This window comes from Cnephaeus nilssonii, assembly GCF_951640355.1.
Source record: "Cnephaeus nilssonii genome assembly, chromosome: 20".
Classification (NCBI taxonomy): Eukaryota; Metazoa; Chordata; class Mammalia; order Chiroptera; family Vespertilionidae; genus Cnephaeus; species Cnephaeus nilssonii.
Window position 1 is genome coordinate 27372097 of NC_137091.1, and position 25969 is coordinate 27398065.

The window sequence follows — 25969 nt, forward strand, 5'->3', positions numbered from 1 at the left end:
ATGACTAATACATACATGAAAATCATGCCCTGAGTATTATTTGAGGACTTGCTGGCAAAATCCTTATATATAATCACACAAGTGTGTAGGACATTCCAATCGTCCCCTTTGCTGAAAGCAGCATTCTTTGTCTCAGGAAGACCACCGCCAGGCCCATGATGAGTAGACAAGCTCTAAACATTTAGGCACTGACCCCTGACATCATTGTGTCAGGTGTAATGTAATACACATCTTCCCGCACTGAGTGCTCTGCAAAAATGTCCAAGTGGACAATTATATAAACACCAGAGGCCCAGCGCACGATTAAATAGTGCGCGTAGGGTCCCTAGGCCTAGCCTCCTGCGATCAGGGCCATCTTCTGCCTGTTCGCCAGTCCCCAGGCCCAATGCTGCCTCCGCCACCACCACTGAGCTGCCAGGCTGTTGGGATCACCAGCTCATCCCCAGCCGCTGCCGCTGCTGCTGGGGCTTGAGGTGCTGACGAAGGGGAGCACGGCAGGGGATCCGGGTGCACATGCGTGCACCAGGCCAAAAGCCTCCAGCAGAGGCTTTTGGCCTGGAGCGGGCACGGACAACCGGCTCCCTGCCTCTGATGGCAGGGTAGCCGGGTGTCCAGGGTGTCCGAGGCAGCCCCCCTCAGCGGCCGCCAATCCAGCCGTTGAGAGGCGCAGGGGGGCGGGAGTCCCACCCCCCATGCCTCTCAATGGCCGGATATGCCACCCCAAGTCCCGACCCCCAGCCTCCGGCCCAATAGTGGGTATAACGGAGTGATGGTTATTTGCATATTACCTTTTTATTAGGTAGGATACCAATATGCAGGCCTACATAAAAAAGATCTGTGCTATCAATTCTTCATTAATATGCACTGCTGTATACTAGCATGTGTTAAAAGGCATAATTACATTCCAATATGTATTTAGGCATATTTCTTGGAAGGACAGGAGTAGGAAAAGTCCTTTGTTTTGGTTATTGATTGGAGGTGCTGTCAGTGTCATAAAGCCCTCAGTAAAATTCCAGTAACTAGATTCTGCCATACCTTGATAATTTTATTACTCTCTTGGTTCAAACGCCTTATCTGTGACTTCATGGGATACACCAAGGTACAGTGAAGACCTGGATTGAATTGTTGTCATTTATTTACTAAATGCATGACCTTGAGCAAATAATTTAAATGAACTCTGAATTTTAATGTCCACACATGGGTAAAATTAAAACTAAAACATACACTTAAACAATATAATCATAAAAATTCAGTGACCAGCACTTAGTAAGTGCTCAATAATACTTCCCCTCAATAATTTATTCACAAGCACATAGAAATATTTATGCTGAAAAATTTACTTGACAACTAGCAGTTATGGCTACTTTTATAGAAAATGTCTCTGTCTTATAATAAAAAATAGCATTTGGCTCCAAGCAGATGAGATTGAACAGAGTTATTTGAGCTACTTATAATAAAATGTGACAGGCAGACTTTGGTATTTCACCGCCCCAAGTTTCTTTTTTATGGACTTCTCACTATCATTGCCACGTTCAGCACTTTTTTCTGTGTCAGTGTGATAGACAATATTCATATTCTTCTTGGGTAATTGCCTTTTTAGCTGAATCAATGCCTTGCAGGCTTGAGAAGGAGGCTGTTTTATCTCAACTTTATTTATCTTATGATTATACTAAGACTATTAAACGGAATTTTCCCTCCTTCCTCTCCTCCTAGGTCCAATTCCCAAACATCCTCTCAGACATCTCTCAATACTCAGCCCTTTTGTAAATTTTCCCACTGCCATGCCTCACATTTCCCAAATATTTACCTTCTCTGGCAGAATTCCAAATTTTAAATAAGAGCCTGATAAATGAGAGAACAACTAGTATGATTCATTCACTCATTCATTCAAACACATTCTTTGAAGGTTTATAGTGGGAGGATATAAGCGGGAGGGAGAAGGTTGCCAGCATCCCTCTGTATACAGAGGGTACAACTGTGATAAGTTCTGAAAGTTGAAGTTCCTATGAAGGGTTCTTAGGTATTCTTTATGAGAATAATAAATGCTTAAAAGTGGCTAACCATGAAGGGAAGTTTCTCTACATGGAGACGGGAGGTGTTAGAGGAGTTAAGTACCCCAAGGCTGAGGGAATAGCATGTACAAAATTCTGATGGCCAAAGAAGGTGTGGTGTATTTTTGGAGCTAAATGCAGCTCAGTGGGCAGGAGTCTGAAAGGGGGCCCTGGCAGGCAGAGTCCAGACTCTAGGTGCCTGTGGACCTCGTTGCACATTCCAGACTCTATATCTAGGGAAATGGAGAGGCCGTGAAGTGAATAAGCAGGAAAATAGCACCATTAGAAAAGGATTCACTTTCACCAAAAGCTCTGTGGTTGTAGGGTAGGGAATGGATTGGAGATGACCAGCTTGGATGTGGGGCTGTAGCAATATTCAGGTCAGATGTGATGGAGGCTTGACCTAGCATGGCTGCAATAGAAATGGAGCAAGGTAGAAGGCATTTTTATTTACTTAGGAGGTAAAATCCACATGAAACAGCAATGAATTGGATATGGAAGATGCAGGTTAAATGGACATCAAGGATAACATCTCAGTTTCTGGCTTGCCTTGCTGAATGGCTGGTGTTCCTTGTCATTGAGCTGTTAGAAAGCATTGAAAGGAAACCAGATATGGGGAGGGATGGTAGTTTCCTCTTGTATGTGGCTTTAGCTTTCTAGAGCGATTAGACTTCAGGAAACAAATGCTGAACCATACTTTCAATTTATTATTGAAAGTATTACAGATGTCCCTTTTTTTCCTCATTAACCCCCTCCGCCCCGCTTTTTGCTTACACTTGCAGAGACCCCAGTTGAAGAGCAAGCATTTCCCCACCAGTCTATACCAAACATGCCACATCATCTATTATAGGTTATCCAAACAGTGAATGCCTTGGTCTTGCAGAGGTCTCTGGTATACTTTTCCTCCTCCCTTGCTGCTGGAGAAGCTAGAAGAAGTATCTTCCTCTCCGGATGCCGTAGGAATTCTAACCCTTCCTAAATGTGTGTTGGCAGCCTTCCCTTTCCTGTCACCTATGTAATATCTTAACATCTTCCTGCTTTTGGAAGTGATAGTTTAGTGTTTTGATCTTCTGAACCAATGAATTCAGGTAAACAGGCTTCCTCTCACAAGCCAGATCCTACTAAGTGGTGGTAGTGGCTGCCCCTATGTGTATAGAAGATTCTGGAGCCATACCTTGGCTTAACAGGCAAGAATTCTGGGGTTAATTGGTAGTGTCTGTCATGATCCCAAAATGGGAGAATGGTGTCATGAGCCATTCATTTTTGTTCCTTCTTTACTGCTTCCCAATTGCTAGTTTACCTCTTTAATCTACTGACCTATCAGATATCCCACACCTTTCTTCAGTATGTTGTTCTTTGGATATTTCTGTACTCCCTCAAGTACACTATAAATTATATGACAACAAGGATCAATTTATCTGTTCCTAATTTTTGGTCTCCTCCTTAGCACTTGGGTGCCCAGAGGGGTTTAATAAATTATCTTTAGCTCTACTTTCTACCATTTCCTCTCCCTTCAAGTTGTCTCTATATATCTCCCACCAATGGCAAGGTTAGCATGTGGCTCCTGAGCTGAGTGGGAGGAGCTTCATCTCTTGTCCCTCCCTTGTGTGTGTTGCTCCCAAGGCAGCTTTGGAGTTAGAATCCAGTAGAGGAAAATTTGGCAGTATTGTGGGGTTAGGTACCCTTTGTCCAGACTCACTCAAGCCTCTTAGCTCTCTTTTCAGGGCTAGGAACTGCTGATCTACATTCAAAACCCCTGTCTGAACTGTAAGAAGCATGATTGTTAAGTCATTGATTGATTCTCCATCGAGTTGGAACAGCAGGAGATGTGAACATGAGGGTGCGATGCTATACACTGCAGCCTGACAGAATTGAACAAAATAACTTTTGGATTTATAAGAGAGTACATTTAATTTTTAACAGATAATATACAAGATATTGAGTGACATTAAACACAGAGTTAAATCAACCATAACTCATTTAAAGCAGCCTTGCAGATAAAAATCCCAAATCTACTGGCCTACCAAATATATTCTTTACACACATTTGTCAATTTCTTTCCACAACACTAAACCTTTCTAATGCTTCTCTGGGAGTTACATTTTTACCCCCCCCTCAAGCTTGAAATAAAGGTGACATCTCCTCTCTTTGAAATAGGATTGACAAGGGGAAACTCCTTGATTTGTGATTGTTAATCCTTTGGTGACCACAGACCCTTTTGAGATTCTGACGAAATCTTTGTACTGCTTCCCAGTCAGAAAAGAAATGGTGTAAACATTTACAAACACATTTTGCACATAATCTATTTGCTACATTTAAGATTGATTCCATTTACAATCACACCATAGAGTATAAAAATAATCTTTACTAAAAAGCAAGTGTTACTCTAAATTTTTCAGATAAATTATTAAGATTTATTTCTTTAAAAATTAGAAATAAACATAAACTATGAAAGTTAAACAAGAAGTAAATCTAATTATGTTCAAAAGTAAAAATTAATGAGAACACTATTGTTTTAAAAGTGTAAGATACTTTAATTGTCACAAGGTCTTTGGTATGGCAATTAGGATGTCATCTTCAATAACCCGTCAATTCTGCACCTTTGATTTTGATGGCAACAAATGTGTAAACAGACTAATGTAGGTGGCAGCAACAAAATCAGAACTCCCATGGATCACTTCACCAAAGAAATGTAGGCTGGTGTCAAGAAAATTGGGTTATAAGACTCTTCCCATTCTTATTTCATGATTTCTTTGTTCTTAGGACATTTGGGTCAGCTATGAATGAATGGTTTTAATCATTTGATGCTATCTGTATTAATTGTTTAATGCTGACATAAAAATTACCCCAAATTCCAGTGGGTCCAAAATTATTTATTATCTCAGAAATAGCTTTAACTAGGTGATTCTGGATCGGAGTCTTTCATGATATTGTTGTCAAGATGTCAGCCAGGGCTGCAGTCTCATCTGAAGGCTTGACTGTGACTAGAGGATCTACTTTTTAGTTTTACAAATACTTATTCTTAAATGTACATCAGGCTCTAAGACAACACTTCATTCTAACTATAGGTGGCAAAACATGTTATGACAGGGAATCTAGATGTTAAAACAGGAATAGAATTAAGGGTCACTATTGCCCCAGGCAGAAGAAATAGTTTACTTTTTGCCAGATTTCTTAATTCCACCTGTGGCCAGGAGTTCCTTCCCCACAGCCTTTGTTTTTACCTCCTTGGGTTTCTTCTGCTCCTCTTTTTGCTTTGGCTTGAATTTCTTATCTAATCCATCTCCTTGGCCTGCTTCTTGGCTTGCTTCAGGGGCCTCTTCTTACCACCTTCATGGCCAGACATGGCTCCTTCTGTCCCTTCCCTAGACCCTGCCACCGGAAGCTCTGGAGGATCTACTTTTAAGATAGTGCCTTTACATAGCTATTGGCAAGAGGCCCCAGTTTCTTAACACATCAGCCTCTCCATAGGACTGCTAGAGTATTTACACATGACAATGGACTTTTCTTACAGTGACATTTCTAATAGAGAGAAAAGCAAGGCAGCAACCAGAATGGCTTTTATGTCCTAATCTTGGCTGTCACACACCATCACTTTTCTTACATTCTACTTACTAGAAGCAAGTCAGTAAGTCCTGCTCCACAATTGAAGGGAGAGGGATTACATTTCACCTCTTGAAGGAGAAGGGTCAAAGAATTTGTGGACTATTTTAAAACCACCACTCTGTGTCATTAAAGAAAGAATTGTACATTCATGTTTCAATTTTAAGGTGATTTGAGAAAAAGTTAACTATTAGAACAGTTCATCCTTGTTTCCAGATACTGAAGATGAAGACATCTCTTTGCAGAGAAAATAATGATTCTGGAAGATTGAAGCACTGGTAGAAATGAGAGTTCTAATTCCAAGGCTAAGCCATCTCTATCTACCCTCTTTAGTGTTATCTGACAAGTGTGACTAGCCTGTGGATCTCAGGCATATGTTTGTATTCAAAAGCCAAGATGAAAGCTGGTAGGGAAGCCTTAATCTTAATGAAGACTGAGGCAAGAACTGTTTTCTTAGGTGTCTTCTGCAGGTGGTGAGTGAAAAGGAAGAAAGCATAACATATCTTGCTGTGTAATAAAACCTCAGTAGCATACGACAGGTAGCATTTATTGCCCATGCATGTGGGCCAACTGTCACCTAGGTAGCTCTCCTTGTCTTGGCTGGGTTTACTCACATGTTGGAGAGTCAGCTGACTGTTTGCTGATCTATGATGGCCTCAGCTGTGATGACTGAGGTGTCTTGGCTTTGCCCCACGACTCTCCCATCTGATAGCACGTTTAGCACTGGCATGTTCTCAAAGTAATGGCAGAGGCACAAGAGAGCAAGTACAATCATATCAGTGATTTTCAAGCCTGTTTGGCAAGCATTTCATTGGCCAAGCACTTTGTGGCTGAGGCCAATGACAAAGTGGGAAGACACATGGTGTAGGGAGTGACGAAGAACCAGGGTCATTTTTCCCGTCTACTACGGGAAGGCAAAGAAATAGCCAGCTTTTCTTTTTTAAAATAGGGATCCACAAACTCTTTTCTGTAAAGGAACAGATAGTAAATATTTTATGCTTTGCAGGTCACATATGGGCTCTGTTGTATATTCTCTTCCTCCTTCTCATCTTGTCCTTCCTGTTCCTTCTTCTCTCTTTTTTTACTAATCTTCTAAAATATAAAAACGATTTCTAACTTATAGGTTCTATAGAATTGGGCTGCAGGACAGACTTGACCATGGGCCATAGTTTGCCAACCCCTGGTTTAAGTGGGAAGAAGATCGTCATTCTGATAATAATTTATTATGTTCTATGTACAAAACACACTAACATCTGTTGTTTTATTTGGTTCTTGCAAAACTCTGGTTGTTGAAAGTAGATATTAGTAATATCTTTGTTTTCATATAGGTATAGATGTGAACTAATTTGTTACACTGGGGTCTGGCTGCTGCGGGGGCTGAGAGGGCCATCTATGTTTACCCAAGGTTATCCTGCCAAGAATGTGGCTCATCTCCACGGCATCTGAGGACTAGGCTTCCAGGAGGACTGCTAGTGTGAGGAGAGTATTCTTCTCCACCCTCCTGAGAACACACACTATGCAGGTGGGAGGGAAGCCAGCCATATAATCACGTTAATTTCCGCCCAGCACAGGCTGATTGGGAGGGTCAGGAGGTAACGCAGTTGATTCCCAGGCCCCATTTCCAATTCTTCACTTCCTTAGCGTGACCACCTTTGCTATATTTCTTACCTCTGACTTCAGAAAGGTTTCCTTTCTACCAGAAATCATTTGGAAATGATGCTTTAGGGAATGTGTCTAAACAAGTCTTCATATTGATTAAGACACTTTTAAACACCAAAAAGTAATCAGTATACACATTTTGATTTTTATATTTAATCCACAAATATAGCTGTTAGTGTTTTTCCTTCTACTACCCACGACTCTAAACAATGTCATAGAACAAACATAACAAACTATTAAGATATTCTCTTTTGTCTATGCCAAGTGTTATTTAGCTGTTGGGAGAGGAGTGTTCAATCTAGTTTCCATAAAGAGTAATAATACAGCTTATGCAAGCCCATGTGGGTGGTACTAACTTGATGTCTCAACAGTCCTCAGAAAAACGGGAAATAAAATGATTCAGCCAAATAATTGGCTAGGCACTTGCCTGCAAGTTGTCAAACAGAAAGCTTTGTTCATTGATTCCAAGTATTGTTAAGATTGGCTTAGTCTAGAAATTGGGTTACTTTAGAATTATGGCCCATGGAAGCATTTTCTAGGATTTCCCAAAGTATAATTTATGGATATTAGTTCCTCAGAATGCTGGAAAGTATTATGAAATCAAAGATGCATTTGGCTAATCAAATTGGGGGATACCTAGGTTAAACAAAATTAAATTAGTTTTTTGTTTGTTTGTTTGTTTGTTTTCCTGCAGGACTCTCAGAGCCGTTAATATGTGAATGGGCATCCTGAATTTCCTAGTAGGGGTTAGAGTAGGCAGCAGTTTCCAAATCTACTTAGCCATGGGACCCTTTTGTTCACAGAACATCTCATGAGATAATATTCTATAGGGAATACTTTGAGGATCACTATTAAAGTGAAATGTCACCAACACTTTATGCCAGAGGGTAACATTGGAATCACCCTCACCAGTGAAGAGATATAGTGAATTAGTGGAAATTAAGCTGTGTATTTTCAAATAATAAATTTAAATCTCAGTGTTTTAAGGACGATATCACCACAGAAATCAGGGCAATATATATATATATATATATATATATATATATATATATATATATATATATATATATATATGGGCCTGGTGCACAAAATTCATGCACTCAGGGGATCTCCCAGCCCAGCCTGCACCCTCTCGCAGTCTGGGAGTCCTTGGGGAATATCCAGCTAACAGCTTAGGACTGCTTCCCATGATTGGGCCTAAGCCGTCAGTCAGACATCCTTTGCACTGCCGTGGAGGTGTGAGAGGCTCCCGCCACAGCTGCTGTGCTCACCAGCCATGAGCCCAGCTTCTGGCTGACGGGGAGTGCACTGAGCAGCAGGGGGCAGCTCCTGAATTGAGTGTCTGCCCCCTGGTGGTCAGAGCACATCATAGCAACCGGTCATTCCACTGTTTGGTCGATTTGCATATTAGCCTTTTATTATATAAGAATATATATCCATCCCTAGGAATTAGTAGTTAAGATTAGGGATTAAGCTTAATCATTTCACAGATTCTAAGACACTAAGTTCTGTGCTAGAATTTTGCAAGCATATAGAGAAATCTGTTGTCAGACCTGTTTTGAGTCTTCCTCTCCTCTTTGCTCTCATGCAAGATTTCACTGATGGCATTACTGACAGGATACATTTTAATTGCTTTCTGCTATTACTTCCCAATATGTCAAGCCTTGTTTTCTCCATATGTAGTGATTATTCACAATGATTACCATTCAGAACACTAATCTGATCTCTAAAACTGCAAAAAGAGGTCATGTCTTTATGGAGGCTTATTTTCTCACTGAGCATTGCAGTACCATGGCAGATACTGCTTTCCACTTATACTGGACATCCAACCTGCTGTCCTGAGATCAGCTTCAGCGCCATGTGGCTAAAAGTGAACTTGCTATCTTTGCCATGAGTCAGATCCTCTTCCTGTTTTTTCTCTCACCCCAACTAATAGCATTAACATTCCTTCAGTCTCCAAAGTTAGAAAGTTCTGAGAATTTTATTTCTTCCTCTTCCTTGCCATATATTATTTGCCAAATCCTGTTGACTCTACCTCTGAAATATTTCTCAAATTTACATCTCCTTTTCATTCTCATGAGCATTGGTCCAGTTCAAGGTCCTATTTTTCTTGGATAGACCATGTAGTCCCTTTGCCATTATCTTTTGTCCCAACCAATTAATCCTTCCACCACTATGACTTAAGAACCTTAACATTTCTGACTTCTCCTCCTCCTTCTTTTCTGAGTGTGTTAAATACATTGTCATTCAGTCTTTACAATAGCTGCGATTGGTGCTATTACTATCCACATTTTGTAAACAAATAAATAAACAAATGGAGGCACAGAGAAGTTGTGTAATATCCCCAAAGTCATACAGGGATAGATCTGTAATTTTCATCTGGAGGGTTCTGGCCAGATACCTAAGCTCTTATCCACTACACCATGAACTCTGACAACATGTGGACCTTCTGGATAACAACCCTGCGTAGGGAAGACCCTCATTTCAAAAACCTTCACTGGCTCTCTCTTTTCTATATAATAGTATGAAGACTGTTTTGAATGGTACATATATTTTTGTCTGAAATTATTTTATTTTGCATTCATTTTTTAAAAATCAACTGTATTAAGGTTTACATTCAATAAAATGCACCCATTAATGTTACATTTCCATTGTATTAATCCAATGATATATTTTTGACAAATTTATATCAGTGTAACTCCCACCAGTTAAGACATAGAATATTTTTATCACCCTAAAAAATCCCTTGTGCTCTCTCCTAGACTATCCCCACACATGCCTCTGACCCCAGACAACTATTGATTGGTTTTCTGTCATTATAGATTAGATTGATTTTTCTGGAATTTTTGTATAAATGGAATCATACAGTATTTTGTGTCTGACTTTCTTTACTGCTCATAATGTTTTTGAGATTTATCTATATTGTTAAATGTATCAGGAGTTGATTCTTTTTTATTACTGAGTAGTATTATAATGAATATACTACATGATATTTATCCATTCACCTGTTGGTGGACATTTGGATTGTTTTCAGTTTTTGGCTTTCATGAATGAGGCATCTCTGAACATTCAGAGTCTTTGTGTGGGCATATATTTAGGGTGGTAAAAAGGGCTTTTGATTAAAAAGGACAGAAATCTACCCCCAAAGTAGCTCAAGAGGAAAAGAAAGAAAGTTTATTAGGTTCCACAACTGGAATTCCTAGAGTTGACCTTAAAAGTTGTCATTAAAATAAAAGAGTCTTCCTCACTTTCTCTCTCAGATATCCTTTCCTTTGTTAGCTTTCTTCTGACAGACTGTCTGTCATCATGGTGATAATGTGACTCCCAGCAGCAGTCTCAGATTTTTAGTCATCCCCTCAGCAGCTCCACTAGAGTTTTCTTTTCTCAACACATTCAGTACTAACTTTTGAACTAAATCTAATTGGTGCTCATTAGGTCATGTTTCCACTCTTCAACCAATGGTCATAAACAAGGGATTGGGATGCTTTGATTAGTCAGACCTTAGATGCATGCCCACTTCTGAAGCCAGAAATGTTTGGTAGTCAGCTCCACCCAACCACATCAACTTATATGGCATGGTGGCTCCCCAGGGAAATTGGAGCATTGTTACCAGAAGCAGGGGAATAGCTGAGTGCCTGGGAAACCATCAGTGACCTTCGCTCATGGCTCTCTGTCATTCCATTCCACCAATCTCTCCCACCTGGTCTCCTGTTCCTGAATGCTAGGAACCAGATCTCTCAGACATAGTAAATTACACCTTCCCCAATGTGAGCTGTAGTTTTCCTCTGCTTACCCTCATCCATGCTGTTCTTTGCCTGTAACACCTTCTGTGGCTATGGCAAACTTACCCACTTCATAAGTTCGGCTCAAAAGCCTTTCACCTTAGAAAGCCTTCCTAAACATGCCTCTGCCTAGATTAGTCTCAGGGCACCTTATCTATAGTCTGTCATAGTTCTTACTATGAAATGTCTAATCATAGAATTGTTTCCTATGATCCCCACCTCCCCTACTAGGCACAGACAGCATGACAGCCCATCACTGTCTTACTCATTTCAGTGTTCTCCCGGGACCTGACACAGTGCCTTTTACACAGTGTGGGCTCCATAAATACTTATCGATTGGCTCTGTACTTGCCAGCCATTAAGAGAAGTTAATGGAGGTTTTCTGATTCCCTGAAGATTACTGATTTTGGAATGTTGTATCAGTCAAATTTCTAAGAATCAATAAAGTCTTCTTTGGATTTTTTCTGTCTCTTACTCAAAGAATATGTATATTTTTTATTTTCTGTCTCTCACTCAAAGAATGTTTTAAAAATAATTTTATTGTAGTTTCCCCTCCAATTTTAACGATATGTAAGCATTTCAGAAAATTTGTAGATATAAAGGTATAAAAATGGTAACAAGTTTCTTCCTAGCTTAGAGCCGTTATGTATGGAAGGCTGAAGCCCCTACACCTTCACCGACCTGCTTCCTTATCAGTCACATCTCAGCAAGAACTTTCCTTTCACCTTGGGCCTTCCCTCACCTCTCAGTTTTTCTTATAGCACTTATCCTGATAAAAATATATCCTCTAAGTTGATTTGTGTATTTCTGTCTCTCTGTGGGCTTAGGGACTTGGTTTAGCTTGGTCATAGTGTTTTCCCATTCATAGAACAGTGGCTTGCACATAGTAAGTACTCCATAAATATTTATGGCATCAGGTAATGAGGGCTTTTGTAATAGAGGTAACCATTACTTCTATATTTTTTGTTTTATCCCACACATATATATACTTATACACTCAGAAATATATGTGTCCATGTGTTTTATGCACACAAACACACAATACATACACACACATAGTATATCATAAGGAATACGTAATGTAACTTAGGGCTACCACAGTCTCTGTCTGTATCCCAAGCATGTTCACTCCTTACTCACCATTCCTTCTGGCACCTTCTCACTTCAAACCCTGGAGGTGCACTGCCTGAGCCCTCTGTCTAGCTGCCTCTCAGCCTGCACTCAGGGCAGGCCAGAGGTGCTGGGGACTCCCACCTCCATGAAGAGCCCTTAGCCAAGGACAAATAGGATTGTAGGGTAACTCTCCCAGCTCCCTTGCCCTTTTGGAGGGACTTCACTGGAGAGTGTTCACACCACTTCTCAGAGCCCCCAGTAGGACTCATGCCCGAGTGGTAGCTAGACTGAGAATGTTTATCACCCTCCTTTCCCATCCCCATGTCAGTTCCCACCTTCATATCACTGCTTCCCAGAGTCACCTGCTAAATAAGCTACTTGTACTCAACAACTAAGTCTGAAGATTCATTACCTCACTCCAGGAAAAGCAAAATATCATTTTGTAAACAAAAGAAAATGGCCCTGCTCCTCTCAAAACCCATCTCACAGACTTTGCCTTCTGCCTCCCCCTTCCTCTCTGCCCTGCACGGAGGGGTTGGGCACCCGCTTACAGCCATGTGTACTTTCTTCTTTGGGAAGCCATTCAGAGAACATCCTTAGTGCTGCCTCCATTCAGAGTGTAATCCTGCCCAGCACAGAGGCTTCAGAAATTCCTGAGGCATCCATATTATAGATGCCTCTGCATTCAGCTTCGCTTTTATCTGTTTCCAATTTCTGTTTTCAAGGCATTCCATTTTTCTCCTTTCTCCTTCATCCCCAGCCCCTCCTTTACAAAAGCACCAAATAAAAAACCCATCACACTGCTGTTATGGAAAAAAGCTTTTGAAAAAGGAGGGTGGCATGGCTTGAATGTTTCTAGACTCTAAAACTGCAAGTCACACAAATGAAGGAATGGGGCTGGGTGGAGTGGGTTGGGGGCTCTGAGCCCTGTAAGGAAGCCCTCAGGCCACAGCAGGCTCTGGGAGCGGCAGTGTTTCTAACTTGGTTTGAATGTGTTGATTGGGGCATCTGTCTTACTGAATTCAGATTTGAATTATAGGTGTTACTGAAAGAAACATTAAGACTCTGTCCATTGGGGCAGGTCTACCTCTCTCGCCTATTAACTTTTCTGCAATGTTGTTCAATTTTATCTAAGCGTTACTTCAACTTTGTTTTGGGTAGATGCTCTTTTTATTCATTCATTCCTGAATTCATTCATTCCACACTGACAGTAACTAAGCGCTGGGACTACAAACTTGTCTAAGGCCCATTCTTTACTCCCAAGGACTCAAAATCTATTTAAGGGAGATAGACAAATCAATAATTGCAATGCCTTGCAGTTGTCACAGGGTAGGGGCTGAGCAGAGTTGCTTAAGAGCAAGTGCTGCAGAGTCAGCCACACCTGGGTTCCTTGCCCTGGCTTGGGTTCCCAAGAAGGTATCCTGGATGAGGAGGAAGGGGCTAGTTGTCAGGAGCCAAGAAAATGGATTAAATAGCCCTGGCTCTTTAGTCTCTGTTTTGTACTAAATGGACTGACTTTATTTTATTTTATTTTATTTATTTTATTTTTTGGACTGACTTTACTTAACTTCCTTGAGCCTCAGTTTCCTGATCTGTTAAATGGCTAGAATAATGTCTGCATTATGGATTGTGCAAAATAAGTGGGATAAGGCCTCAACTGTGCTTGGCAGAGTTTGTAGCATACTATAGCAACTTAATAAATGTTCATTAATTTTTACAATTAAATCAAGCAGAGGATGTTGGGAGATACCCAGTGCAGACCTGGGAGGTGGATATAATTTGTTGGATGAGGTGATGCCTCACTGGAGCATGAGGAAGGTAAATGACGGTACATTGCCAGGCAAATGGATGGGCAAATAAATGGTTTCTTCTTTCTATTCTCCAGGGCATCAGTGACACCCACCACATAACTGTGTCAAAACCTACAATTTATCAAATAAAAGTCAGTGATAGCAACAATCTTGCTGGCCACAAGGCAGTAGGATACAGACTAATAGGCTTTTTCTGGGCCATTATTTTATGATGGGCTGTCAGGTGTGTATCAGCACGAGGGAGGGCAAATGCAACTGCCCTTCCAGGGCTCCCATTGATCAGGCGAGATGTGCGGTGTATTTTTATTTAAGATTTGATTTTCTCCCTCCTTCTCTCCAGTAAGGGGATGTTCAAAGATGTAACAATTAGAACTCAATATGCTAATACAATTCTCATTAGCACAGTCATACAATCGCCTCTAGTGGTACATGTGCAAAGCCAGAGAATTCCCGGAAATTAGCTCGGCTTCCGGCTGTCCCCATCTGAATCTTTCCTCAACTACTTCGTGATTGCGAAGATTAGGCTCATTTTAACAGTGGGAATTTCTCTGGGCTGATGAGCTTAAAACTCATTCAAAAAATTAATACATTTTTCCTCTCTCTTAATTTTTTTTGTTTGGTGGGGCATATTTTATGACACATGTCTGCTTCTTCCTTGCAAATATTTCATTCAAAATTAGTCTTCAAGTTTTCAAACTTCAAAGACAAAAGAAATCAATCGTGGTTAAACAGAATTAGGAGGCATTACATAATTCTGAAGTGGAGCCATACTTGCTTGTGCTTTTCATTTTGTTTATGATTCTGCAAGGTATTACTATTTTTCTGCCAAGTGAATTCCCACTTCATTAGAAAGGTGTCGATGCTTTCCCAACAGATTTTGGTAATCTGGTGTATTATTTAATAGATTCAATGGTATTTTCTTTTGTGGATTACAGCCTTAAGTCTAAGTCATACTTATATTTTCCTGCCTCCCTTGTTCCCTCTCTTTTCTTCCACTTTTTCTCCATCCTTCACTCTCTCTTTCCCTTCCTCTTTCCTTCCTACTCTTCCCTTCTTACTTTCCTCCCACCCTCCTCCTTCACTTCTACAAACATTTATTCCTATTATAATTCCTACTAGAGGCCCAGTGCATGAAATTCGTGTGTGTGGGGGGGTGTCCCTCAGCACAGCCTGCACCCTCTCCAATCTGGGACATCCTCTCACAATCCAGGACTGCTGGCTCCCAACTTCTCGCCTGCCTGCCTTCCTGATTGCCCCTAACCGATTCTGCCTGCCTGCCTGAGCACCCCCTAACCACTCCCCTGCCAGCCTGATTGATGCCTAACTGCTCCCCTGCCAGCCTGTTTGCCCCTAACTGCCCTCCCCTGCAGGCCTGGTCACCCCTAACTGCCCTCCCCTGCAGGCCTGGTTTCCCCAACTGCTCTCCCCTGCAGGCCTGGGTCCCCCCCCAACTGCCCTTCCTTGCAGGCCCGGTCACCCCCAACTTCCCTCCTTTGCCAGCCTGGTCACCCCTAACTGCCCTCCCCTGCAGGCTTGATTGCCCCCAACTTCCCTCCTCTGCCGACCTGGTCACCCCTAACTGCCCTCCCTGCAGGCTTGATTGCCCCCAACTGCCCTCCCTTGCAGGCCTGGTCCCTCCCAACTGCCTTCCCCTGCTGGCCATCTTATGGCGGCCATCTTGTGTCCACATGGGGGCAGTCATCTTTGACCACATGGGGGCAGCCATCTTGTGTGCTGGAGTGATGGTCAATTTGCATATCATTCTTTTATTAGATAGGATAGAGGCCTGGTGCACAGGTGGGGGCCGGCTGCTTTGCCCTGAAGGGTGTCCTGGATCAGGGTGGGGGTTCCCTTGGGGTGTGGGGCGGCCTGAGTGAGGGGTTTGTGGTGGTTTGCAGGCTGGCCACGCCCCCTGGCGACCCAAGTGGAGGCCCTGGTATCTGGGATTTATTTACCTTCTATAATTGAAACTTCGTAGCCTTGAGTGGAGGCCTGGGCGCGCTGGAAAGGTTGGCTTCCTCCCTTGCCGGGGGCAACTCAAGCCTCCTGCTCTCTCCTGCTCCGTGGCTGCTGCCATTTTTGTTGGGATTTATTTATTTTCTATAATTGAAACTTTGTAGCCTTGAGTGGAGGCCTGGGCCTGCCAGGGCAGGCAGAAAGCTTGGCTTCCTCCATTGCCGGGGAAACCCAAGCCTCCTGCTCTCTCCGTGGCTGCAGCCATCTTGGTTGGGTTAATTTGCATACTCGCTCCTGATTGGCTCACAGGCATGGCTTGAGGGTGTAGTGGAGGTACGGTCAATTTGCATATTACTTTTTTATTAGATAGGATTATATACCAAGAGCTATTTGAGGCCTGGTAGATAAACAAGGCATAGTTCCTCTGAGCTGATGGGGGAGACAGGTGATAAACAGTTAACAAGATAAGAGCAATGACCAAGAGATGTGCTGAAGAAATAGATGTGATAAGGAAGAACTTTGGAGGGAGCTGTGTGGTCATAAATGGCTGAGAGCCAGCCAGTAAAGTGAGGTGTCAGTGACTGCCCAGTAGTTAGCAAGGAGATCCCTATCACCATGTTGCATGTTCTGACCCTCACATGCAATGTAGTGATTGGGATTTCCAAGTTGAGATAATGTTTTGAAGAACAGGGGGTATTTTTATTTTAGAATGTTCACAATGAATTAGGTACAAGTGCTGACAATTTTCCAAACCAAATCTTTTTTTCTGGCTATTTAATGTCAACCTCCATTATAAAGTTAGAAAATCTGTTTGCATTTGGTCATACACTGACTAGTGAGATCTCTCTTGTCAAAAGGAAAAAGATACTTAACTCAGGGAGTGTTGCAGAAACCTTAGATTGAAGGACTGAATTGTGTGCCATCCGCCATTCAGCAGGAAAATAGCTTTTGTCACAGACAGTTGCTTTGCTTCCTAAAGCATGAACTCAGAGGTACAATAATTTAATCCAGTAGTTAATTTAGTTGTATTCAGCTTAACTAATTAACACTAATTCCATGCTTGATTTTTTTCTCCCATTAACTGAACAAAAGCCATCTCTAATGAGTTATGAATACAGGGCCAGCTGACTTGCTGTGTTGTGGAGATGGCAAATGAGGAGGAAGCTATAAACATCTGTAGGAAAATAGATAGGCAAAGACATGGTATTCAATGTATTTAACAACTGGTGCAGTATAGGCACTGACCAATCAGAATGCACAGTAGTGTATGGGCGCTACCAGGCTATTTAAAGGGTAAAGAATAGGACATATCCTCAAACACAGAAAATAACAGGCACACATTCATTCACTTCTAATAGCCCCCAAAATCTTAACTCATTTCAGCATCAGTTCAAGTCTGAAGTCTCATCTAAAAACCACATAAATCTTATATGGGTTAGATTCCAGTTACACATTCTGAGGCAAATTCCTCTTTAGCTCTGAACCTGTGAATCAAACAAATTATATGCTTCTAAAATACAATGGTGGACACACATAAAATAGACATTTCTATTCCAAAAGGGAGAAATAGTAAACAAAGAAGGGGTGATGGGTCCTGAGCAAGTCTAAAATCCAATGGGGCAAATTCCTTTGTCATTTAAGGTTTGAGATCATCCTCTTCGGTTTAGTGAACCAGGTTTCCTGGCGAAGAGGCCATGCCTTCCAGGAAGACTGGAGTGGGGCTTTGCCCCAAGGCTCTGGCCACTTCACCCGGAAGGCAAGGGTGGCCACCTTGCTATGTGTTACTGAGAGTTTGAACTAATGGGGAAGAAATCATGGAAGACTGCAAAGAAAGGCATAACAGATAGAACTGACTAAGAAAGGGGAATTGATTTGAGAAAAATTGAAGTTCTCTTTTGCCAAAAGGGCTCCAGATGAGGCTTGAGGTTGGATAAGTTTTCCAAAGTCAACACTGTCTTCTGACCTTGATGACATATGGTTGGGATCAACTGAGAGAGACTGCATTAAAACATATACATGTGTACTTTTAATATATATTTATATGTTTAATATACATATATAAATATTTTATACTTACATTTATAATATGTATATATTCATTACAGATATAAGTATATATACATATATAAATATTTAATATATACCTTTCAGAATTAAGCAATCCCATTCTATGCACGCATGAAAGAACTGTTTGATTTGGTATATCTTATAAATTGTCACCTACTTTTTCTCTTAGTCCACCATTTAAAAACAAAGCTTTTGCATAAACAAGGTTGAGGAAGAAGCTAGTCACCTAACCTCTTCCTGTCCAGTGTCAGTGCTATGATATGTTGCAGCTGAAGGTGTGGGCCAGGCATCCGCCTTCCATTCTAACACCCCCTGGCGTTTTCTGCCTCCATCTCCATATCTTCTAACAAGAATTAATGTGAAAAAGCGGCATGTGAGTGACTGCAGTGTGGAGCTTCTAGTTATGATGATGAAGGAAGGGCTCACAGTTTACAAGGAGATCCTACTACGTGGCCAGTGCCCCAGAGACATTATTTTCTTTAATCTTCCCAACAGGGCTCTGAGTGGGGAGCTCCTAATAATTCCATATTATGGTTGGGGAAAAGTGGTTCAAGGAAGTTAAATCACTTGCTCGACATCACAACATTTTAAAAATGTTGGACTGAGAGAAAAAGCTTATAGGCAATAGATGTTGGATTTTAATCCAGGTGGTATTAATCCAGAGGCCTCAGAACTAACCACTTTGCTCTCCTGTCTTCCTTCACTCTAAACTTCTCACGGAGGAACAATACTATCTGATTATTTCACCTAATTTTTAAATTAAACCTGGCCAGTGTGGCTCAGTGGTTGACCATCGACCTATGAACCAGGATTCCGGGTCAGGGCACATGCCTGGGTTTTGAGCTCAATCCCCAGTGTGGGGCGTGCAGGAGGCAGACCGTCAATGATTCTCTCTCATCGTTGATGTTTCTATCTCTTCCTCTCCCTTCCTCTCTGAAATCAATAACAAAAATATATTTTAATTTAACATACAGTAAAATTTACTTTTTGTGAGGTGTACAGTTCTATGTATAGATTCATATGTCCACCACTACAATCAGGATACAGAGTAGCTCTTTCACTCCCAAAACCCCCTAGTCCCACCCCTTTGTAATCATATGCTCCCTCCCATCCTTTGGCTACCACTGACCCATTTTCTGTCCCTGTATTTTTTTTTGCCAGCATAATAATATCCAGCAACCTTCCTCCTATTGAGTGTTCTACTTCTACAGTGTTATGCCATTACTAATATGACCTTGATGAAGCTAATAATTCTTCCTGTGTCAAAATGGTCAGTCTTCATTAATTTGTACTCATTAGTTACAGCTTGTATAATTTAAAGAAAGTCTAAATTATAGAATACATATTATTTTATTCCTTTAAAGCACTCAGCTTAACAAAAAATTATATAAGAATGCTCCCTTCTGAGATTCACTTCAGTAATTTATTAGCATTGATTTTACGTATATGCAAATGAAGGAAAGTTTAATATGAGCACTTGCTTATTATTCTCTAACTAATTCTGCCCAATAACCTATGCAAATGGACCTCATTATCTCTTACTAGGCCTATAGTGATGGCCTGCAAACTCATTGCCCTGAGCCTTGCCCACCATGTCTTTTCCATGTAACTTTCTCAATGGCTACTGATAAAATTCAGCATTAAAGCGCACCCTGAGCAATGGTCCATACCCCAACCTGCATTAATGTTTAATTCATCTGCCACCTTGTCCTATCTCACCCCTAAAGTTCCAGCTACATGGCTGAGTCCCTGGTCTCTTAGGTTCTTGGCTGTTTCTGTAGCATGGCTTTGGGTTGCCTTCCACAAGTAGCTGCTGTTCCAAGTTTAATCATCCGCCAGGAAATCTTTCTGGGTCCCAGCTCTCAACCATCAATTTCTCTCAAAAACTCCTCTAGGGCTTTGCTTTTTCCTGGGGCCTACTCTCATATGCAGTTTCATTCAGATCAAGTGATCACTTGTCTTATTTCCTCTGTTCTACTCTGAGCTCCATGAGGGCAGCCATCATTCTAGTCCTGCCACCTGGCACTCAATATATGTTTATTGAGTGAATAGGATCCTAGGGAGAGGGGTATGAGTGAGTGTGTGTGTGTGCGCGCGCGCACGCGCATGTGTGTAGGGGAGGCAAAGGATGCAGTGCACTAGGCTGTACATCAAGACTAGATTGAAGAATTGGTGTGAGTGCTGGATGACACAAAGGAACAAGAGAGCTTTTGGATCCTCAAGAGTCTAGGGCATGTCTCCTCCTGGGACACATTCCTTGCCTTCCCCAAAAAGGGCTGGGTGGCCCCTCCCCTGCATTTCCTCTGCAAACACTTGGTGGAACACTTTGGTAAGGAAAAGAACAGAGAAGTCAAAGGTAACAAAAATATAAAAAAGATAGTTTGGACTAGTGATTGCTATGATATCTCCCACATATAAAGTTCTCTGATCTGCTCTAAATCTCCATCAAAAAGCAACAAAAACCAATATATACTGAAAAAGACAAAGTATTAGAAAGCACAGATTCAAATCTTACTGCTTCTGTGATCTTGAGCAAATTAGTTGATTTCCTAAAGCTTCTGTATTTGTAGAAAGGGGGAAACCTTAGTTCTTTTTTCACAGGGTATTTTGAGAATTAAATAAAATCCTATATTGAAAGTGCTGGGTTGAGGGCTCAGAGCAGAACATATGCTCACTAAGTAATCCTGTGAAATGATTATTAGTGCCATTAGTATTCAAGTCTTGTTTTTTGCACGATTAGAACCTTTCTTTATCTCTGTGTCTAGGCTCAGAGCCCAGAGCTTGGACGGACCAGGCAGAGCTGAGTGCTCAGTTAGTTAGTGTCTTTTTGAATGAAAGGAACATACTGTGGTCAGGAGGTAGCACCAGGGGAAAGAATTCTCCAGGAGGCATTTTAGGACTTTCTTGAGCAAAGGAACACCTCTTCTGCCTCAGGCTAAGCTCAGCTCCTCATCCTGAGAGGACATTCTTCCCAGCATCTTCCTGTCTGGATGACAGAATCCCTGATTGTCCCTCCTAAAATCTGACTATAGTTGGGGAATTGAAGAAGGGATGAGTCCTGGAGTCTGCCATCATACAAGGAACACCTCTGCTTGTGGCAATGGACATAAAAACGGCCTTCATCATATGCTTAGCTGAAAATGACTTTAGTGGGTGGTGTCTAGGCTCATTAAACTTGGCATATGCATAATGTGTATTGTCCAGCAACAATGAACCCCTCAGAAATTTGTGCAGACAACTAATGATTTTAAAACTACCTGTAAACCCATACCCACTGTTCCTGACAAAGGGTTGAGATTGCAGGCCAGCTGGGTGTCTGCTTATTTACATAAATAATCTAGTATGAAGTCTTTATAATATCCCCCCTCAGCCTTCTCTTTTCCGGGATAAATAACCACCAATTCCTCAATCCATAAGCCCCATTTTTACACCCTTTTCATCTTTTTGTAACTCCCTCCTGCATCTTCTTTGGGCCCTATTGAAGCCTTATCTAAATTTCACAGACATGCTAAACAGGCAATTAGGAAAGATGAATCCATTAGAACCTGGGGCTCTTTTAGTCCCTAATTTGGGTCTGAGTTTCTCTCTCTTTCTCTATAAGGGTTACACAGAGGATTTCCATCATGGGCTGTCAATTTTGCTTTCCCACAGGATGTTCTTCCAAGGTCCAGAAAAACAATCTCCGTAAAGGCAAGAACCAAAGGATACCCCTGAGCCCAATAGGGAAGTCTTTCCCTAATGGGTTTTGTGTGTGCCATTTAAGTGCCTGGGCATGGTAGGGCTCTACTGTTGGCTGGGGAGAGAGTTGATCTGCAACCCTGAACTCCAGGCTGCTAGAGGGCTGGAGGCAGATCTTGTCTGTCCTTCTCCAGGCCATTTTCTTATCTGACTTCAGACTGAGCCAAAGAACTGAGCCACCACAGATTGAAGAGAGGCCGGCTCTGAGTTTTCAACATGGAGTAGTGTTCAACACATGGCTTATATGCCACCAAACAGCCCACTAAAAGCTGCCAGTAAAATGATATGGCTAAGAAGAGAGGGAATTCCTGGGGTTCTTAGATTGAGGGTTTTCTGATTAAAGGTTTTCTTACTAGTAATATTTTGACAGCAGAAGAAAAAGAAAGGCGGTCAGCAGAGCCGAGATTGTAGCTTGTCACTTTGCAAAGACAAAACCCCGTCATTGCCACTCTGTGCTGCACATCAATGTCCCCTCATGGCTCTAATCTCTCCTGTGCTGCATTTCCCCTCCACAGTGGGCCCTGGTATTTCTCAGGGACTCACTTGACAGGGTGCAAACAGTGGGGATGTATATTTGGACAAGGATTAGCAAATAGAGACATTCCTGTGTTGCTACCTTGTCAACAATTTCAAGGTGAAACCCCTACCCGTCCAGCAGTAATTTGGTGAGGGAGATTATTGTTTTGTGCAAAAATCAAATAAGATCCTTTGGGACTTTTCTTAGCATCACACATAGCTCTGGTCTGAAGATCAATTAGACAGAACCTACTCTTCATTACACGTTAATAATGTGGGAGATAAACCAGAGCAGGGAACAGGGCCTCCCTGTCTCCCAACACAAAGTTTGCCTGACTTGGTGGTCAGCAGCACAGGAGTGGTGCTGACGATGGCCGTGGGACTCATTTGTGGCCACAGATGGCTGTAAGCCTCTGAGTTTCAAAATTAGAGTGCCTTCTGCAACATGACAGAGCTTCTCGTGGTGCTTATGGCATCTTCTGAAAAGCCATATCCTGACTTAAAGTACTTCATAATGCTCGCTAACCGCACATTAACTGAGGGAGTTAATAACAATTAATAATTGAGAGAGCATGACTGCAATACTTCAGGAGTTAATTTAGCAAGGGGTCTGTCTACATTCCCAGTGCTGCCTGAAGACAGACCTTTTGGTGACTCTGGATCTAGACACAGTAGAATGGGTTTGAACTTTTCTACTAGGGCTACTGGAACAGATTCACAAACTAGGTGGCTTAAAACAACAGAAATGTATTCTCTTACAGTACTGGAGACAAAAAGTCTGAAATCAAGGTGTAACAAGGCCATGCTCCCTCTGAAGGCTCTCGGGGAGGATCTGTCTCATGCCTTTCTCTTAGCTTCCGGTGTTGCTGGCACTCCTTGGCACTCCTTGGCCTGTGGACACATCACTCCAGTCTCTGCTTCCGTCATCAGAGTTCTCTGTGTGTCTCTGGCTTCTTATAAGAACACCAGTCATAATGACTTAGGGCCCTCTCCCCTTCAAAAAATAACCCCATCTTACCTTGATTACATCTGCCAAGACTATTTCCAAATAAGGTTACATTCACTGGTACTGAGAGGTTAAGGGTTCAAAATATCTTTTTGGGGGACACAATTCAACCTTTAACAGACTTGGATGCAGATGTTGTTGGTTCAGCCTCAGGTAAGAGGATTTGAGAGGAGCCACAGGCCTCAAACAGCAGGGAAACTGCCTTCATGGGGCTGCTGTAACAAATTGCCATAAAACTAGTGGCCTAAAACAACACACATTCATTCCCTTACAGTTCTGGAGGCCAATTTCAGTTTCAAGGGACTGTCAGCAGGCTCTAGAGGCAAATTCATCTCTTGTCTCTTCCAGCTTCTGCTGGATGCCAGGATTCCTTGGTCTGTGGCCACACAATTCCAGTCTCTACTCTGTGGTCACGTGGCCATTTCCTCTTCTGTCTCAAATTTCCCTCTGCCTCCTTTTTGCAAGGATATCTGTGATTGCCTTTTGTGGCTACCCAGATAATGCAGGATAATCTCCTCATGTCAAAATTATTTATTTAATCACACCTACAAAGTTGCACATAAGGTAACATTTATGGGGTGCCTTTTGCATCCCCACCTGTTATAGGTGGAAGTGGGGTCTTTGCGATGTCGCAAGGAAAGGAATTTCCTGAGACTTGCATGGGAGGATGGGTGATCTTTATTTCCTTGGAATTAAACCTCTGGGTTCCCAATGTCCCATTTCCTTCTATTCCACCATGGAAAAAGTCCAGTCTTATCTTCAGCAGGGCAAGAATTAAGGTCACTACCCAGAGTCTTCACTCCAATTTAAGTGCATTCCAACCCAGCATCTATCTAGCTTAGCTTGTGTTCCCAACTGCAATCCATTGCATGTGGAGTCTGCATGGCCCATGGCTACATGGCTATGACAAGAGGACAGGCAAGTGTGGGTCACGGAGCAAGAGAGGAGCAAATGGGCAAGAGTAAAACAAAGAGAGAAAACTCTTTTTCTGGAGATTATAATCAGGAGCTTAACCAATTAGCCCTTCAAGATTTCATGTGCTTGCAATGGCTTCACCCCACTCCCACCCCCAACCCCACCCCCACCCTCCAATCAGTAATTTTTTTTCCCAGGTTAGACTGACAGACAAGCATTTTCCCTATGTCACCCCTACTTCACTGCACATCTCTCCACCTCCCCCTTTGTTCAATGCCTTCCCCAGTGATCTTCAGGGAATGGACTGGATCCCTCAGGAATGTGAAGTTATAGTTTCCTGGTGAAACTGCCCAGATGACCATGCTTATAATGTCTGACCTCCGATTTGCTATCTTTCTATTATATTAATAACTAGCTAATTGCGATGACAACACAGGGATTAGGACTTGATTTCTTTGGAGGGGGGTCATTATTCAGCATAGTACAGTAGGGGTTTACCTGTGAGTGGAGTGTAGGGACCACCAGGCATCAGATAACCCCCTGAATGATGAGTTTCCTGAAGGAAAAGAACAGGGCTCTGTGAGACCTGAGTTAGCCTGTGTTCAGGAAAGCTGTTTTAGTTTGGATACCTGCAGAAGCAGACTCTGCAACAAGGATTTGTGTGCAAACTGTTTATCTTGGAGGTGATCCCAGGAAACACTGGTAGGGAAATATGGAAGTAATACAGAAAAAGGAAGACAGCCAATAAATGGGTTATCATGCCAGCTGGTTACCTTTGAGGGCAAGTGGAGCTGATCCCACTAGAGAGTCTGGTGGACAGTGTGAGCATGCTTCAGTTACCCCCACCAACACGTGAAGGGCTGGGGTATCCATGCACCAACTCTCCATCTGCCCTTGCTGAGAGCAGCTCCTGGAAAGCTGTAGGCATTCCCAGTAAGCAGTCTCTGCAGAGTCAAGGTGAGTCCAAAGAAGATTCGTAAAAGCAACTCTGATTGAGAAGGTACCCAAAAAGAGGACCTCTGAACTGGACTTGAAGTGTAAGTAGGAGGTACCTAGCAATGAGGAGGAGAGGAAGGGGATGGTGTTAGGGAAGAAACAGAAAGTACCACAGCCCTGAGGTCTGCAGGCACAGTCTATTCACTGGTGTTAAAGGAGTTCAGGTGGGACAGTGTCTCATTCAAACTTGAGAGCTGGCAGGTATGCCCCGGTATGGCTACATTGGTGCCTGTGGCCACTGTCTGCTCTGATCGGTCGGTGCCCATACTGTAACAGTTGTTAAATATTTTTAGTAGCCTTCATGATGAGGTCAATATCTCTTTCACTGGGTGGCAATGGCCAATAAATTAGATATTCCATGGGAAAGCAGGTTGCAATTGTGAAGTCTTTTATGAAGGTTAGGTTGCTGCTGAGGAGGTTTCATGTTGAAATATGAAAAGGTAGATACATTCAAACCTCAGTGCCCATTCTCAGGGGTTACTTGATCAGGACACACTTAAGTTGCTGCCATGGACCTATTATAATAATTTTGCCTGAGATTTTTGGGAACAGATGGTGTGGAGAGACCCTGTTACTTACAGCTTGGCAGCTAAAAGTCCACAGTTTCATTGAGTCAGGCAGTCCTAGGTTCAAGTCCCTGTTCTACCACTGACTGCTGAGTGGCCTTGGGTAGGCTTCACTCAGTTTCTTCACCTGTAGAATGAGGTAATGACACTTGCCTCACAGGTCACATGAGGAGTGAATGCATTGATGGAC

The 25969-nt window shown here is 42.2% G+C and overlaps 1 protein-coding gene and 1 pseudogene across 3 annotated transcripts in view; one reads left to right on the forward strand and one right to left on the reverse strand.

Moving 5' to 3' along the window:
- The window catches only part of CDH13 (cadherin 13), a gene marked incomplete at its 3' end in the record, with an annotated part of 1039464 nt that overhangs the window by 57554 nt on the left and 955941 nt on the right, over positions 1–25969 (forward strand). The gene's annotated exons all lie outside the window — the stretch shown is intronic.
- LOC307092662 (translation machinery-associated protein 7-like) lies at positions 5207–5397 on the reverse strand (annotated as a pseudogene). Its single transcript has one exon. The product of its transcript is annotated as a translation machinery-associated protein 7-like (transcript).